We start from the raw sequence: 14447 nt of genomic DNA on the forward strand, positions 1-14447 counted from the left end.
GCAGGCACCTCACCAAGAAAGCAGCTCTGGGCAGGAAGAGGGCCTCAGCTACAGCTGCCAAGGATCCTACCCCTCCAGCGAAGCCTCTGGACTAGGTTCTAGAATGGCTCTCAGGCTTGAACCTCAGCACAGGCAGGCTCTCTCTCTGTATCTCTCTCTCTCTTTTTTTTTTTTTTTTTTTGCTTTTTAGGGCCACACTTGTGGCATTTGGAAGTTCCCAGGTTAAGGGTGAAATCAGAACTGCAGCTCCTGGCTCACACCACAGCCACAGCCACACCAGATCCAAGCCACATCTGCAACCTATGCCTCAGCTTGCAGCAACACAGAATCCTTAACCTACTGATCAAGGCCAGGGATCCCACCTGCATTCTCATGGATACTCATTGGGTTTGTAACCAGCTGAGCCACAAAAGGAACTCGGGGGCAGGCTCTTAAGTACCTCAAAATACTGCCTCTCAAACACCCACAGGGTTAGCACCAAAAGCCCTATGGCTTCCCCAGACCGGCTACAGGAAAACCAAGGCATTACCACCAAGGGTGACTCAATTCACCCACTTGCCAGGGCCTCAGTAACCAATAGTTACTGGGCAAGTGTCCCATGCCAGACCCTGTCCTAGGCCCTTTACATGCTTGAGCTCACTTAATCCCCCTGTTGACCCTGAGGTAGGTATTATCCTTATTTTCCACATAAGTAAATTGAAGCTCAGAGAGGTTAAGGGACTTGCCCAAGGTCACACAGTGTATTATCCTTATTTTCCACATAAGTAAATTGAAGCTCAGAGAGCTTAAGGGATTTGCCCAAGGTCACAGCGTATTATCCTTATTTTCCACATAAGTAAATTGAAGCTCAGAGAGGTTAAGGGACTTGCCCAAGGTCACACAGCAGCTCAATGGGATTCAAACCTAGGTGGAGTCCAGAGCCTGTGCTCTCAGCCAGGCCCAGTGCTGACTCCTGATCCTTGGCTCAGCTACTTGTATCACTCATTGGGTTCTACCATATTGAGGGTATATCAATACACATATGCATTTTTTCCCCCTTTTTATGTAAGTTCCCAGGCTGGGGGTTACATTGGAGCTGCAGCTGCCAGCCACAGCCACAGCCACGCCGGATCCAAGCCTCGTCTGCCAGTCTGCCACCAACACCACAGCTCACGGCAATGCCGGTTCCTTAACCCACTGAGCAAGGCCAGGGATCAAACCCGCCTCCTCATGGATACTAGTCGGATTCTTAACCCACTGAGCCGCAACGGGAACTCCGAGTATGTCAATGTTGTTGAGTGACGTCTGCATCGGACCCTCCCTCTCCTGCCTGACCCAAACTTAGAGCAGTTTGGACTGAGTCCTAGAAAGTCAGAACAAGGAGGAAGCTTATAGCTAAGAGACGCTCTGGTCCAATCCATGCGCAACTGAGGCCCAGAGGGCCGTCCTCCCCCAAGACCTGAGCCTAGAACCTTGCACTTTTGCTCCCAGGCAAAGGGGACAGTTAAAACAGGTTTTGGCTGGCTGAATCCTTTTTTTTTTCTTTTTTTCTTTTTGCCTTTTTGTCTTTTTAGGGCCACTTCTGCGGCATATGAAGGTTCCCAGGCTAGGGGTCCAATCGGAGCTGTAGCCACTGGCCTACACCAGAGCCACAACAACGTAGGATCCGAGCCATGTCTGCAACATACACCACAGCTCACGGCAATGCCGGATCCTTAGCCCATTGAGCAAGGCCAGGGATCGAACCCGCAACCTCATGGTTCCTAGTCAGATTCGTTAACCACTGAGCCATGATGGGAACTCCCACTGAATCCTTCTAATATCAGGGAGGGGGCATAAGAGAGGGCCCAGAGTGGAAAGTGGGACCAGGATGTTGATGCTTCTGGCTGGAGGGATTCAGTCAGGCTCACTTCCCCACTGTGCCCTCAAGACCAGGGAGGAGCTCTGCGCTGTGCATGTTCTAACCTGGCCATGGGGGAGGCAGGGGGTGCCCATGGCGGCGAAACACACCGAGACGAAGGTCACCCTCTGAGCAAACATTTTCCGGCCTCTACCTTAGGCCTGCAAAGCCACATGCCTCCAAAAGGGCCAGCAGGTCATGTACATGAGTGGACAGGCCAGGTGGGGCCTGGGACAAGCTGGAGGGCAAGAGCCAGTCTAAAGGAGGTCATCATTCTTTGGCTCCAGTCTGGGCTTGTCACAGCATCTGATTTTTCAAGAGGATGCCCAAATCAGTATCTATATGGGACACGGTATGGTTGTTCAGCGTTGGCAACACATGCGAACATGAGAAAGACACTGGATCGACAAAATGTGTCTAGGAGTTGTGTTTTCCAACCTGTGCTGTCCAATACGCTGGCTGAGACAAAGGGGATGCAGCGGGGTGGGGACAGACCTGGCCCCGTGTCCTGGAGCACTGTCCTCACACCCACCACCTCCAAGCCATCAACCCATCGACCAGTCCGACTCTGCCACCACTCTGTGCCAGCCCAGGTCAGCTCAAAGGGGGAGGTGGGAGCAGAGGCCACCCTTGAGCCATCCTATAACCAGAGCGGGCCTTTTCAGGTCAGGGGAGGAGCACGGGGCAGAGGGAGGAAGCTGGGGCACACGGAGGAGGTGAGCTGGTGGTAGAGGATAGAGAGGGAGGCATGGGAGCTGACCCCTGGCAGGTGGCCTCGGGCACACTGCCAAGGGCTTGGACTGTGCTTTGTTCCAGACTCGGTGGGGAAACCTCTGCAGGTTAGGGAGGAGGGGAGGTCTTACTCCCTGTCCCCCTCTGGTCTCTGACAGTGTTCCCTCGTCACAATGACTCAAACCTCCGCTCTTTAGTCTCTCACTCCACTCTCTTGCTGGTGGGTCCTCCGCCGAAGCCCTAGGCTCCTGGGAACCCACTGGGGGACAGGAACTCTGTTAGGGACGGAAAGGACACACCTGGATGCTTCTGCAGCCCAAGTGCGAGCCACATCCACCCCGCCGGCTGCAGAGTGAGTGGCTCACTCTGTCATTATCTCTGGGAGATGCCACATGCTTGCCCAAGGTCATCCAGACTTCAGAGCAGGTGGCTCCCCCACTGCCTGTGTTGAGGGGGACTAACTCAACTGTCCTTGAAACTGCAGGCCGGGCTGCCAGGGGTCTGTCCGGGAGCACCCCAACCTCTTCTGCAGGGCACATCCTACCTTGGGTCAAGGCCAGCAGCAGGTGGGGGTGGGGACGCTTGGTATTGGGAAGCTGGGAGAAGAGGAACCGGCCACCCAGGCTCCAAGCCCCCAAGTCTGCAGCAGGATGGGGGTCGAGTGCTTCAGATGTGGCATCAGCACTGGTCAGCTGGGCCTGACCAGACCCACCTCAACTGGTCTAACCAAGCATGGTCTGGACAAAATTGAGAACAGTCCCAGGATCTGAGGAACAGGCAAGATCAGGAAAGGAGATTGGGACAAAGTGGGAGAAAGGACCTTGACTCCAGTGCCTGGCACATCTCTCTCTCTCTCTCTCTCTCACACACACTCACACACACACACACACACACACACACACGAGCTAAAGTGTTGTTGAATGACTAAGTGAACAAAGGAACTCCTGGTGAGGCTACCTGTACCCAGAGTCCTACCTGCCTCAGCATCACTGCTTGCCTTCAGAGGGCTCAGAGAGAAAAAGAAGCTGGTGGAAACCCTAGCAGCCCAGGGTGGCTCCCTCAGCTCGGTCCAGCTCCTTCTCAGAACCTCGGATCCAGAATTTCAGGATAAACCATGCCCTGGGTCTCTCATTTTCCCAAGAGCTGCAGGGCTGGGGTTCAGGACCTCACCGAGGGCCAGGCTAGGGCAGTGCTTTGTACACCGCCTAGAAAGCTAAAGCAACAACCTAGAATGGTCCCTTGGTAGTCCAGGACACACTGACGGCGCCTGAGGTTTGGCCTGGGGTGTTCTAGAGGTCAGGAGGAGAAGGGAGGGCCTTGGGTATGCTGTCCCTGGGGCACATGGGGACAGAAAGGTGCCCTGACCTGAAATGGCTTCTTCATCCAGACTTCCCTCCCCAGAAACCAGCGCCTCACTTTGAAAAGGATCTGTCCCTTCCTTGTCCTGCAGGGAGCACAAAGTATGGACCGGAGAGGAAGACCCCACCCCCGCACCCCGCCAACTAGCCTGGGTGGGGGGCAGTGGCATCACAGAGAAAATAAGGGAATCCCACCCATTCTCTCAAACACACCCCTTCTCTGCTTCTCACAGACAAAGACACGCACCCACACCCCCAGCCATCACCCTGGGGTCACGCTCGGCAGGCTCCCTCACCTGTGGACACCCCAGATCTTCTCTTCCCAAGACGGACTTCACTTGAGAACTCCGCCTAGCCTCGGGGGGAGGGGTATATATACTTCACGGACCGAGGATCCACGCTCACATTTTGGGGGGTGGCCTCCCCACCCTCTTCTCCCCGGCGCCAGGGGCTCTGCCACCACTGCCCCGCGGGGCCAGGAAGCTGCGCCCAAGCCCCAAGGCCAGGGTGTGGGGTGGGGGAGGGGAGAGGAGGAGGGGGCGGCTCCTCCGAGCGAGACACAAAGAGACGTCCTTCAGCCTCAGCTCCATGGCGACGCTGGGGAGGGGGCAGTGCGCACCCAATACTTCCCTCCCCACCTGCGGGGCTAGGGACGTCGGCAGCCACTCACCTGGGCCCGGCTTACCTGGGCTGGGGCCGCGGGGACGCCGCGGCAGGGGGCCTGGGCGCCGTCTCGGTTTTCCGTCGTCAGCCCGGCCCGGGGGGCTCAGGGCGCCACAACCAAGGGCTGGGATGAGAAGGGCGCCGCGAGGGGCTCAGTCGCCCCCGGTTCTGGAGCCTTGAGGTGGGGGTGGGGGTGGTCCCCGAGGCCTCTTGCTGGTGAGGAAGAGCGCTTGCTGTCCTCGGGTCCCTAGATTTGGGGGTTCTCAGCGCCGGAATCGGGGGGGGGGTGGTCTAAGACCCCTGATCTAGGGGCGTTCTGAGCTGGGTCTTCGTGTCTTGAGGTGTGGAGTTGTGATGGCCAGGATCTTGAAAAGGGATCCCCACAATCCCAGACGGGGGGGGGGTCACTGCGTTCTAGGTCTTGTGGGGGCCCAGACTGAAGAGGGGGAGTCTTCGCGGTACTGCAGGGAGGTCGCTCTCTTCTGAAGACGGAGGTAGTCTCCGCTTTTCCCAGCTGAGGAGTCACTCTGTTGGATCTGGAGGGGCTACCCGCTTTCCTAGGGGGGGTCTCTCGGTCCTGGATGTGGTCGGGGGATCCCCGCGCTCCCCGGCTGCGGGGGCTTGCTGAGTCCCGGCCACCGGCAGGAGCTGGGAGGAAGCCCCTCAACCGCTGGGGGGCTCCGTCGCCGCCGCTACGAGCAGCCCGGCCCGGCGGTCCCGGACCCCGGCCTGGTCCGGGTTCTGGCTGCGGCTCCGGCTCCGGCTCGCGCCCCGCCTGGTGCTCGGGCCCCGGTCCCGGCGCCCGCCCGGGCTGAGCTCCATCTCGGCATCGCGGCTCCGCCCTCCGGCCTGCGCGCACCTGCCCGCCTGGCCCGCGGCTCCGCCCTCCGGCTCGCGCGCCGCCGCCCGCCCCTTTGTCCGCCCCACTTGGCGCGCGCCCACGCGCACGCGCACAAGCCCCGCCGCGCGCTCGCCCTCCCGCCGCGCCCTCCCGCCGCGCGCCGCGGGGCGCAGATTCTCCCCGCGCGGAGGGAGCGGCGCGCGGCGCCCCCACCCCGCCTTCCGGCCGCGCTGGGTCCTAGCGCCCGTGGGATGCTTCTCCCTCCTCCCACCCCCATCTTTTCTAGGTCAGAGCCCACAAGGGGGCGAGAACGAGGTTAGCGAGGACACGGGGGAGTCTGAGAGGGTCACCTGGTCCAGCTTCCCGGCCCCTGCGGGACCAGACTGCCCCAGACTGTCCCAGTCTGTTCTTTTGGGGACGGAGCCTGTGTCTTTTTCAAGGAGGGAAACATCCAAGCTGTGCAATTGGATATGCATTCATCCGTCCGTCCGTCCGTCCATCCATTCATCCATCCATCCAACAGAGCAGGACCTCAGAGAACTAACTGTCTACGCAGGGAAGAGGTCGTAAACTGAAGCCTCGAGGGTCATGTCCAGCCGACGTTACGTTTTTGACCCCTGTCATTAAAAGGCAGTGGCTAATCATGAGTGGCAGCTGGGCTGCAGAGTGCTTGCCACGTAGGAGGGAGGAAAGGGGATTTCAGGCAGAGGGAGCAGCATGTGCAAAGGTACTCACTCCCCAGGAATGAAGGACCATTATCTGTTTGGTAACTGGAATTTGGTGGCCTGGAAGGAAGTGTGGGGGATGAGGATGGAGATGAGATAGGGACAGCTCATCTTCCCAGGACCTCTTTCTCAGCCTTACCTAGGCGGTTTCCCTAAAGAGAAAGCCCCTCACACCCCTTGCGCCTTCTATTAGTCAACCCAGCACACTCTTCCCAACACCCCCCCCAGCCCCCATTTCTAGAACTTTTAGAACCAAGGATGGCAAACTCAAATTCTTATAGGTCATGTAAAGGAGTGACTGCAGTCAGGTGTAAGGTAGGGGAACGGTGGAGATGAAGCAACCTAGAGCATTGTGGGCCCGTGTGGACAGATGATTTTTCTCAAGGAGGAAATCTACATTGTAACATAAACATTTTCCAGCTTTTAAATGTTTGAAACGAATTCCCTAAATTCCAAAATACTGAATAGGCCAAATAAAACATTCTTGGGGGCCAAATCTAGTCCATGGGCTATCCGTCTGCAACCCCTGCTAGGGAAAATATTGCTTTACTTCCTACCTTGTCTCCCTCCAACCTCTACCTAAACTTTTAAGAAAAAAATCTAAGTCTCAGGAGTTCCTGCTGTGGCTCAGGAGGTTAAGAACCCGACTAGTATCCAAGAGGATGTGGATTCCATCCCTGGAGCAGCTCAGTGGGTTAAGGATCCGGCATGGCTGTGAGCTGTGGTGTAGGTCGCAGATGTGGCTTGGATCTGGCATTGCTGTAGCTGTATTGGCTGGCAGCTACGTTCAAATTTAGACAGCAAGTCCTCTTTTTACAGATGGGGAAACTGAGGCCTAGGGAGGGGCAGAGGTAGACTCAGGCCTTGAGATGCTCGCAGCCTGAGATGTGTTCAAGGCCACCTCCTGGAGAAACCACCCCTGATTCCTCAACTGTGTATTTGATTCCCACAGCTGTGATTAGCGGAGGTTTGCCAGATGCATTGTGGGTAATCAAATCTCCCCACCTTGAGCTCTGCAGGGTGGGAAGCCCTGGTCCCCAAAGTGGGGGGTGGGGGATACTCTTACCAAGGGACACAGCAAAGGTTCCATTAAAATTTAAGCTATGGCTGCTGCCAGGGCACTCTGGACTCCACGTGCTCTGGGACCAGCAGGCAAGAAGAGGAGTTGCTATCCTGGATGTAGTAATTAACCCTGATTAGTTACTAGAAGCTACTAGAAGTATCCTGATCAGTTATGAGAAGAAGGCAGAGCTGCCTTCACAAAGTGGGAGCAGGCAGAAATACATGTGGAATCCAGTGATCCTTGGGTTATGATAACCAAGAGTTTAGATCCCTAGGACTGAAGTGTTGGGGTCACACCACCAGGTGACCCATCAAGACCTGCCAAGGTGACAGTTGATGGTGTGGATAATTGAGAATGGATAGTGGTGGGGGGAAGGGGTGAGTACCAGGTATGTTCCTGAGATCAAGTACAGCAGTGGGGAGGGGAGCTATAGTTGGCTCCACTAACCTCCCTCTTCAGAGCTTGTTGGCAGAGTTCAGTGGTTAACGAAACCCAACTAGTATCCACGAGGACTTGGGTTGGATCCCTGGCCTCTCAGTGGGTTAAGGGTCTGGTTTTGCCATGAGCTGTGCTGTAGGTCGCAGACGTGGCTTGGATCCCTCATTGCTGTAGCTGTGGCGTAGGCCGGCAGCTACAGCTCTGATTGGACCCCTACCCTGGGAATCTCCATATGTCGAGAATGCAAAAAAAAAAAAAAAAAAAAAGCTCATTGGCATCCACATAGCACAACAACAGGTGGGATGCAGCAGCCAGGAAAATGCACCACCCAGATCTCTGAGTGCAGGGATGGTGACTGCTGAGGGCGGCAGCTGTGGAGTCTATAGGGTTCCTATAAGCAGAGGAAGCTCCTCTGCTTCCCTTTAGCCCATCTCAGCTGATAACTGAGCAGAGACTCTAAAGCCCAGTTCCTGGGAGATACAAGTCTTCTGTGATGGGCAACCTGGGATCCAGGACTCTTCGCTGGCTTTGTTGAAACTTTTCTTTTTCTTTTCCCCAAGGCCTATGGTGTTCCTGGGCCAGGGATCAGATCTGAGCTGCAATTGCAACCTACACCATAGCTGTGGCAACTCCTTTAACCCACTGTGCTGGGCCATGGATCCAATCTGTGACCTGATGCTGCAGAGACACCACACATGAGCAGGAACTCTGAAACTCCCACCCGCCTTTTTTTTTTTTTTGTCTTTTTTAAGGGCCACACCTGCAGCATATGAAAGTTCCCAGGCTATGAAGTTGAATCAGAGCTACAGCTGCCGGCCTACGCCACAGCCACGGCCACGCCAGATCTGAGCCACGTCTGCAACCTACAACACAGCTCACGGCAACGCCAGATCCTTAACCCACTGAGCAAGGCCACAGATCGAACCTGCAACCTATGGATCCTAGTTGGGTTATTAACCGTTGAGCCACGAAGGGAATTCCCTGGCTGCATTTTTTTTTGTCTTTTTCTCTTTTTTTTGTTGTTGTTGTTGTTGTTGTTGCTTTTTCTTGGGCCGCTCCCACGGCATATGGAGGTTCCCAGGCTAGGGGTTGAATCGGAGCTATAGCCACCGGCCTACGCCAGAGCCACAGCAACGCGGAATCCGAGCCGCGTCTGCAACCTACACCACAGCTCACGGCAACGCCGGATCGTTAACCCACTGAGCAAGGGCAGGGACCGAACCCGCAACCTCATGGTTCCTAGTCGGATTCGTTAACCACTGCGCCATGACGGGAACTCCCCTGGCTGCATTTTATATTAATTGATATGTCAGAAGTTTCTGTTACTGTTGGGGTGGAGGGCAGGGAAGGAATCACAGTAGTTCCTGTCCTCTAGAATCTATATAACATTTCTTTTCTTTTTTTGTCTTTTTAGGGCAGCACCCGCAGCATATGGAAGTTCCCAGGCTAGGGGTCGAATCAGAGCTGCAGCTGCCGGCCTACACCACAGCCACAGCAATACCAGATCCTTAACCCACTGACCGAGGCCAGGGATGGAAGCCAAGTCCTCATGGATCCTAGTCGGGCTCATTACCACTGAGCCACAATGGGAACTCCTATACTATGTTTCAAATTGTTTAAGTTTGTGGTGACCTGTGGTGAGGTCGCAGATGTGGCTCGGATCTGGTGTTGCTGTGGTTAGGGCATAGGCCGGCAGCTGTAGCTCTGATTAGACCCCCAGCCTGGGAACCTCCACATGCCGCAGGCACAGCCCTAAAAAAAAAAAAAAAAAAAGAGAGAGAGAGAGAGAGAGAGAGAGCAAATTTTTAAGTTTGGGTGACTCTATCAGCTGTACTGAGAATCTCCATTAAGATATTGCCTTGGTTGGAAGATATACAGATGGCCAACAAGCACATGAAAAAATGCTCAACATCGATGATTATTAAAGAAATGCAAATCAAAACTACCATGAGATACCACCTCATATCAGTCAAAATGGCCATCATTAATAAATCCACAAATAACAAGTGCTGGAGGGGGTGTGGAGAATGTAAGCTGGTACAACCACTATGGAGAACAGTATGGAGGTACCTTAGAAAACTATACATAGAACTACCATATGACCCAACAATGCCACCCTTGGGCATATATCCGGACAAAATTTTCCTTGAAAATGACACATGCACCCGCATGTTCATTGCAGCACTATTCACAACAGCCAAGATGTGGAAACAACCCAAGTGTCCATCAACAGATGATTGGATTAAGAGGATGTGGTATATATACACAATGGAATAGTACTCAGCCATAAAAAAGAACAAAACAATGCCATTTGCAGCAGCCTGAGTGGAACGAGAGACTCTCATCCTGAGTGAAGTAAGTCCGAAAGAGAAAGACAAATACCATATGATACCACTTACATCTGGAATCTAATATACGGCACAAACGAACCCTTCCACAGAAAAGAAAATCATGGACATGGAGAAGAGACTTGTGGTTGCCAAGGGGAAGGGGGAGGGAGTGGGATAGCTGGGGAGCTTGGGGTTAACAGATGCAGACTATTGCCTTTGGAATGGATGAGCAATGAGATCCTGCTGTGTAGCACTGGGAACTATGTCCAGTCACTTATGATGGAGCCTGATAATGGGAGAAAAAGGAATGTATATATGCATGTGTACCTGGGTCACCTTGCTGTACAGTAGGAAAAAAACTGTATTGGGGAAATAAACATAAATAAAGGCATTGCCTTGGTCATATTGATCATCTCCATTTATAGAACAATGATGGCATTTGGGGATGTCCCTGGGGTATTCTCTGTTCTATGATGCTCCTTATTGTGTCTGTACCCAGTCACCACAGGGAGAAGACATTACCAGCTTGTTGGTCTGCATGACAATGGTCTTTTTTTTGGGGGGGGCCCACCCGCAGCATATGGAGGTTCCCAGGCTAGGGGTCTAATCGGAGCTATGGCTGCCAGCCTATGCCCCAGCCACAGTAATGCCAGATCCGAGCCATGTTGGTGACCTACACAGCTCACGGCAACGCCAGATCCTTAACCCACTGAACAAGGCCAGGGATCGAACCTGCAGCCTTACAGTTCCTAGTGGGATTTGTTTCCACTGCGCCACAACGGGAAATCCACAGTGGTCTTTAAAAAAAATTTTTTTTTCCCTACACCCATGACATTTATAAGTTCTTGGGCCAGGGATTGAACATGCACCACAGCAGTGACCCCAGCCACTGCAGTGACAGTGCCAATCCTTAACCCACTGAGCCGACAGGGAACTCCTCGATGGTCTTGTTGTACAGGAAGAACCTCATCCCCTAATGGCCACCATCCTGCCCAGGACCTTGCTGCTGGTGACCTGCTTATACAGCATGATCGGGGACCCTGGTGGCACTGGTGACTGACAGAGAGCTGATCAGGCTTAGGATGCTGAAGACAATGAGATTCTGGGCAAAAGTACAGAAGGTGCCCACAGCCAGGAGAGGGAGCTTTCAAGGCCATTGGGAGACGCATGTCAAGTTGTAGCTGCTAAGGAAAACCAAGAATCCAGCTGAGAGTTCCTGTCATGGCTCAGTGGTTAACAAACCCAACCAGTATCCATGAGGCCGTGGGTCTCAGTGTGTTAAGGATCCAGCATTGACGTGAGCTGTGGTGTAGGTGGCAGACTGGCTTGGATCTGGCGTTGCTGTGTCTGTGGTGTAGGCTGGCAGCTACAGCTCTGATTCAGCCCCTAGCCTGGGAAACTCCATGTGCCGTGGGTATGGCCCTAAAAATACAAAAAAGACAAAAAAAAAAAAATCCTCCTGAACCCACAATGGATCAGAAAGGAGACGGCAGTGCAGCCCAGGGTGCATGGCAGCTGGAGGTGATGGAGCTTTGAATTGCCTCATACCTTTTTGGAGGAGATGTTTTGAAGTGTGAAACACTGTTCCAGCAAGAGTCCTGATGGGATCCCCACCTCCCGTGACCGAATACAACTCTGCGACCACAGCCAGCAGGATGCCACTGATGATGGGAAGTTCAGAGTGACACCAGCGCAGAGAGGGAAGAGCCTGCTTCTTTATGACATGGCAGAGCTGCTCAGCTGTACGAGGAGCTGCTTTGAAGGGAATTCTGTCCCTTGCAGCTGAAAGCATGCCAACGGATTTGAGAGGACAGTCTGTGGTTGCCCCTGGAGACGGGATCTAGGAAGTGGGATGGGGGGCAGAACTTGGGAATTGATCTCTATCCATCATAGCTTATTCCTATTTTATTGGGAATATCTGACATAAATATGAGAAAATGTTAACGTGGGTTCTAGTTGCGGCTATGAGCAGGGTTATGCTTTCCTCTATTTTCTTTCACTTTTTTTTCAAAATAATGAAAAATTACTCAGTGGAAGGGTTTTTAAATGGGGTCTTGAAAAGGGAGAGAGACAGAGAAAACATTTCCACCATGATATCTGTTTCCTAAAGCCAGATCAGGAGTTCCCGCTGTGGCTCAGTGGGTTAAGAACCCAACTGGTATCCATGAGGAGGCAGGTTCCATCCCTGGCCTTGCTCAGTGGGTTAAGGATTGGGCATTGCCCTGAGCTGTGGTGTAGGTCACAGATGCAGCTCAGATCTGGCATGGCTGTGGCTCTGGTGCCGGCCGGCAGCTGCAGCTCCAATTTGAACCTCTAACCTGGGAGCTTCCGTATGCTGCAGATGTGGCCCTAAGAAGATGAAAAATAAAATAAAGTAAAAGAAAAGAAAATAAAGCCAGGTCTAAGGACTAGCTAAGATGATCTTTCCATTGGTTCTGTAAGAAATATCGGGATGGGAGGACCTTTGGTCCCTGGCCCCCCTGCCGCCAGGACTTCGGGCTCACAGCCGATCTGAATGCTTATGGTCCTTAGGGCTGGATGTGGCTGTTTCTCTGGGACACTGGGGAGTAAGGATCTGAGAGATCTTTGCCCTCATCCCGCCAGGCTTACGGCAGGGGACCAGGGAGCATCCTCGGAAATCCTCAGAAGAGAAGCAACCTAACCCAGAGCCCTTTCAGTCCCTGCTCCTTCCGCAGCGATGGGTCACCAAAGCCAGCCCCCAGAACGTAAACCTTAGGAAGGAAGCAAGTGCTGCCTCGTGTGCATCCCTGGGGGATTGGCTCTAATGATGTCCTAGTTTAGGTTTCCCAAGAAACAGACCCTGAGACAGGGATGTGAGATCAGGTGGTTTGGCAGGGGAGGTGGGGGTGGGGTGGGGAGGTGATCTCAGATTGGGGAGTAAAGAAACAGGAGGCCAGTGACAGGGGGTGTGTTATCAAGCAACTCAGCACTGCACGCACCTGGAGCCACAGCCACTGCTGAGTTCTCAGAGACAGTTCAAACAGGCACCAGCATCCACTGACCTTGTTTGATATCCCAGGTCCCGCCAGTCATTGGTGAGCGGGGGGCGGGAGGGACAGGCAGTGCTATGGCTGTGAACAGAGGAGGCTGGAGCAGAGAAGGTACTCAGGAAAAGGGGCGGGGGCGCTGACAGGTAGTCGAAAAGGGGCCCAGGGATATGCAAGGAGCGGATCGTGTCTGCCACAAATACCACAGGGCCCTGGGGCTGGCTTGCTGCCCGCCTATCCCTCCCACTTTGTGGAAGTTCCTGGGCCAGGGATCGAACCCACGCAGCAGTGAGAATGCTGGATCCTTACCCCACTGAGCCACCAGGGAATTCCGGATGCTCAGCGATGCCAAGTGGGTAAGAACCCAGCATCACCTGTCCTCCTGCTTTTAGCAACAGAACCCCAATTTTCTTTGGAGGACCCACATTCCTTAACATACCCTTCCCTGCTCATTGGGGGTTCTGAAGGTGGGGTCTGCCTGTTTGGCTCTAGGGGTCTCAGCTCCCACCAATGGCGTACAGCAGCCCCCTGGCCATAGCCATTGTTTCTGAGGCGGGTCTGTGTTCCATTCTGGCCAATAGGGGAGAGAGAACTCTCTTTCCATCACACTGAAAAAGGATGGGACGTAAGTCTGGAGATGCTCCCACCAGGGAGAACCTCCCAGAGGAAGAAACCAACATAGCAAGGAGCAGAACCAAGAGATGGATAATGTAGGAATCCCTGTGACATCATTTGAGCCCCTGGATCTAGCCACACCTGAAGACGCTAGACTTTCCAGCAGTCTAGTTCCAGTAAAGTCCCTTTTGTGTTTAAGTCAGCTGGACTTGGGTCTCTGTCACTTACACCCCCAAGCTCTACACTGTGTGTAAGTGTGGGTTTTTTTCCTTTTTATGGCTGCACCTGCGACTTATGGAATTTCCCAGGCTAGGGGTCAAATCAGAGCTGCATCTGCTGGCCTACACCACAGCCACAGCAATGTGGGATCCGAGCTGCATCAGCAACCTACACCGTAGCTTGTGGCAACACCAGATCCTTAACCCACTGAGTGAGGCCAGGGATCAAACCCACATCCGCATGGATGCTAGTCAGGTTCTTAACCCACTGAGCCACAGCGGGAACGCCACCACCCCCTTATTTAACAGATTTGTGCCTGTCCAAGTTTTAAGCATTTTACACATATTAGCTTGTTTAGACCTCACAAGAATTTTCTGCTATGGGCACTCTCCTTATGTATCTGAGATGCAGGGAGGCAAGGAGATGCCGAGATTCACATGCTAGCTGGGGCTTGAACCCAGGCAGGCTCCATTGTCCAGGTCCTTAACCACTGGGCTGTCCAGCCCATCCGGCACAGCCATCCTCTCCTCTCACACCTGGTTCCATTCATCTCACTTCCATTCCTCTCCCCATTCA

General features: G+C 53.8%; 1 protein-coding gene across 3 annotated transcripts in view; it reads right to left on the bottom strand.

The window, feature by feature from the left end:
- Positions 1-14447, bottom strand: part of SBK1 (SH3 domain binding kinase 1) — a 57382-nt gene that overhangs the window by 23313 nt on the left and 19622 nt on the right. The window contains exon 1 of one of the 3 annotated variants that reach the window (XM_047780232.1): positions 4655-5481. The exons of 1 other annotated variant lie outside the window; for it this stretch is intronic. The gene's annotated coding sequence lies outside the window, so the exon portion shown is untranslated. Of the gene's footprint in view, positions 1-4639; positions 5482-14447 lie in introns of those variants that run through there. One more of the 3 variants, XM_047780233.1, reaches the window with a different exon arrangement.

Source organism: Phacochoerus africanus, chromosome 5, assembly GCF_016906955.1.
Source record: "Phacochoerus africanus isolate WHEZ1 chromosome 5, ROS_Pafr_v1, whole genome shotgun sequence".
In the NCBI taxonomy this organism is placed as follows: domain Eukaryota; kingdom Metazoa; phylum Chordata; class Mammalia; order Artiodactyla; family Suidae; genus Phacochoerus; species Phacochoerus africanus.